Source organism: Amphimedon queenslandica, unplaced genomic scaffold (assembly GCF_000090795.2).
Source record: "Amphimedon queenslandica unplaced genomic scaffold, v1.1 AMPQUscaffold_13145, whole genome shotgun sequence".
In the NCBI taxonomy this organism is placed as follows: Eukaryota; Metazoa; Porifera; class Demospongiae; order Haplosclerida; family Niphatidae; genus Amphimedon; species Amphimedon queenslandica.
In genome coordinates this window covers 11,124-15,281 of record NW_003546619.1, presented here as the reverse complement: position 1 = coordinate 15,281, position 4,158 = coordinate 11,124, and the positions used below count along the sequence as shown (strand labels likewise).

Genomic DNA, 4,158 nt, shown 5'->3' with positions numbered 1-4,158 from the left:
ATCACAGGCCTCAGCCTGTGAAGTTGAATTAACTTGAAGTATGCAAGAAGCCAAAAACTACATTGCTACAGACAGTTGCCTATCTAGCTTTATTATTTGTGCAATGACTGCTTTTAGCTAACTTCAATGCTTGCTAAATGCTATAAGCAAGGTAGCTTTAATTGTTGCAGAGAATACAAAGGTAGATCATCAAGAACTATACATTTATGAGCTCTGAGCCTGCTTAGTTGCACCACTCTAATATCTCATGTTTGCACAATAATGCTCGAGTATTGTACATGTACGTTAGTCTGTCAAGATCTATTGTACATGTATGCATATTGCTTCGCTTGCTTAGGCTCGCCCCTTCAATGTTTTACATTTGTCTAGTATTATTAGTTTAACGTTATTGGGGCAGTCATAGAAGTGGGTTGAGTCAATATTGAGAGTACATACATGTAATATCTTTCTCTTTGTGTTTCTGTCACTCCTATTTTTACTGTATATTTTAATTTGTCCCTCTATTTCTCTCTCTATGCCAAATACTTTTGTTACTCAGTCTCTGTATCATCTGTATGAGCTTATTAACTGCCATTAAACTGTAAGTGAGGACAAGATTGGTCCATTAATCTCGTGGTTTTGTAAGTAATTGAAACACACACACACCACTATTTTTAACTTCCCCTATCCTCTCTTTCTTTCTCTTTCTCTATTATAGTCAGCTAAACTACATGTACATGTAGCTACACGTATTTCAAGATTTGCAATTTTGTCCTATCACAGTTTGGCAACAAAACAATAGTAAGAAGCAGTATGTACACGTGCATGTACTTACATGTAATCTTGTTATCAGTATCAACAGTCAATCCATTTTAAAGTGCTTTATTACAAAATTATTAATAATAACATTGTATCATTATGTGCTGTATGCTATATATACATGTATTGTGCATGTACATTTGAGTAATTATAATTCTTGTATATTAAATATGAATTTCAGTGTATAGTGGTTATTTTTGTTATCATTATGATTTGTAGGGAATTAGATTGGGACTATCTGAATGACATAATTGCAGAAAATTAAGTCATCAAAATCGAACTTGCATGTACACCTCTGTGGATACTACCATATTGCCAGTGGTCATTGTATTGAAGGTACAAAGAGATGTACATATACATGCATAAAAATGTAATCGAACAATCGTATAGCGTATAGATAGAAAATTTGGAGTGTTAACATTTGGCAAATTGGCTTCAAAAGAGGTTCGGAGCTTAAAATTTTAGCAAAATTTTTACTCTGTCTATGCTTCTAAGGAACTTCATCAAATAGGTGACTATAAATTTAGCAAACGGACTTCAATTCGCCAAAAGCACCAAAATTTTACTCCACCAAATATTCTAGCTATATAGTAATTCATTTTTAAGGAATTAGAAATTTAATGTCATGATCTTACACAATTGGATTTACACATTAAGTGATAGTCAACACTTTAGTAATTGAACTATTGTCTTAATGTAACAATCTTTTTCTCTTCTCTAAAGGCAAAGGCTAATGTTTGTTTCACTATTGTCTCCTGAAGAGAAAGAAGCATTGCAGGTAGTGTTACTTGTTATCATATTATTATTGCCAATCATGTTGTTATTAATAGTGTATTGTAGCAAAGGAGAGAGAGAGAGACAGACAGAGAGAGACGGAGGGAGGGAGGGAGACAGAAATATATGCCCTTTGTAACAATGAACATTTTTCTTTCTAAAGTCAGGTTACGCAGGCTTTCCAGTACTCAAGCAGAGACAAAGTGAGAGTAGACAGATGGGACAACCCCTTGGAGGAGGAGCATAAAGTCTTAAATCAACAAAAGTTAGACTAAATAGTAACTGCATGTACATGCATCCTATCGGAATAATAGATGTACACATGTACCTACATGTACATAGTACCTACATACATGTATGTAGGCCAGCCCTTTCACCACAGCAAAGCATAGTCAGCAGTTCATATTGTGCAAGCTAGGTTGAGGTAGGTGTATACATGTACCTGTATGTCAACAATTAGGGTAGATGAAAGCAGCCTAAAAAGTATACAATTAGTCAGTACTGCATGTGTGCCCATATATACAGTGCATGTTTTTATACATGTACATACCTAAGGCCAGCCCTTATTAGTTTTTTGACACTACAGATAAAAGCATATAGTGAATATTGTTGATGGATCTCATAGCTTTATTCCTACCATGTGCCTTGTTCTTTTGCCTCGATCAATGTACTTCTCCAGTTCAAATGTGTCATTATTCTTAGTATGTACTTTTGTATACCATACCATATGGACTATCATGCATGCATATGTTGGTAATTTAGAGTGCTTTCATGATCATACCTACCATTGTAATTCATGCATTGCACATACAGGTACAGTTTATGTGTATGCTTATTGTACATGTATAGTATAGCCACAAGTTTACCAAATTTAACACTCAAGAAGTACCCAATAAATTGTCTTTCTACAGTTTGATGTCCTCTCTTTGTCCCAACCCTCTCTCCCTCCTCTCTCTGTCTCTCTCTCTCTCTTTCCCTCTTTGAACATATGTTACATGTACATGTCAATGCATAAATACGTGTATTTCATTAAGTGCCAAACCAAAACCCAGCCCTATTTAATAATATCACCTAATAAATAATAATCACCTAAAGCACATGGTCAAGAACATGTTAAGTTTAGTGCCAGGAGAAAGGAAACCGATACCTTCCAGTATGTAGTGGTAAGCCCAGTTGTGTTAGATAATAATCATAGGCCCTGAGTATTTAGCGTCAGCACTCATGTAACTGTACAAGCCATAACAACTGGTTTTTAAGGCAGGCAGGGAGGTGAGAGTTTGGCCATTAAATACTTTTAAACACCCAGTTCCAGTTCTCAAGGCCAGATAGCTTAGCCTGCTGTTCACCACACTTCAGTAGCACAGTAACTGAAAGCTTATGTATTTTGTGAGAATATCACTGCTCCGTGTGTGAGCACAGAAAAGGTGTTCTGAGTCATTAACAGCGGCTGAGAGTGAAATATTGAGCACTTTGAGTGGAGAGGGCATAAAATGCCTAATCCCTCCTTGGAAACTTGAGAGAATTTTGCCATGTGAATAATCTCTCTCTCTCTCACTTTGATTTTCTTTCACATTTTCTTTCAGCACATAAATGTCTTAAAATTAATTAATTAACCCTTTATTTTCATGCATTTGACCTTGTCTTGCTATTTTGGCAAGAGTCATGCAAAGAAACAATATCACTGATGCTATAAAAACAGGCCGATATTTGTTATGCCATTCTGATTATCAATACATCCTTTAATTTGTAGCATGTACCTTGTTATTCCTATTATTATTTTTAATGTGTAGATGTACATCTACATCTACATTTTCATTCCCAATAGTATATGCATGTACCTAGACTACTGTCATACATACCATGTTTATAATAAAACCCACCATTTTAATAGAGGATATGCGTGCTAAGTATATACATTGCAAAATAAATGTATTCATTGCATACCGTAATAACTTTCAAGAAAAAAATTAGTTCCTTGGACGTCAACTTCTCATTGGCAGCAATGGAGAAAAGATAGAAAAAGGCTTGGTACCAGAAAACTGCTCTGTATTTCTTGATAGCAATTTTTCAGGTGACTACTAGACCCCATTAGATCCTCAGGATGCGTTCTAAGCTTCCGAAAAAGACCTCAAGAAGGTAGCAAGGCCAGAAAATGTGTTTTTCCCCATTGAACTCTTAATAAACTTGACATCCAACATGGCGGCCAATTTACTGTGTGAGTTGGATATATGGTACTAAAAAGCTATGAATGTACTTAGCACGCATGTCCTCTATTTTCATACAGCCATGCATGTACATAAATTAATATCAAGCAAAAAGACACACAACAGAGATTATTGTCATCTGTCATCACAAATGTCATGGTAACAGACTAACATGGTTCCCCCAAAATTATGGTTTGTGGCTCATATTGTAGGTTGGGTTATATTCGTGGCTGCTAATATTGGCAGTGATAAAAACTAATAAAGAAGTTCAATGAAATACCATGGAAACAAATTGATTGTTGCTATGACAATTAACCACATGTTTATATAATTACAGTGTTCAGCAGCTAATTAGCTAATCTTGAGCAGTTTGAGTAGAGTA

The 4,158-nt window shown here is 35.4% G+C and overlaps 1 long non-coding RNA gene across 1 annotated transcript; it reads left to right on the top strand.

The window, feature by feature from the left end:
* Nucleotides 1–583: 583 nt before the first annotated feature.
* LOC109584949 (uncharacterized) lies at nt 584–1,128 on the top strand. Its single transcript, XR_002186240.1, has 3 exons — nt 584–620; nt 698–780; nt 1,018–1,128. It is a non-coding gene; the product is annotated as an uncharacterized LOC109584949 (long non-coding RNA).
* The last annotated feature ends 3,030 nt before the right edge of the window (nt 1,129–4,158 follow it).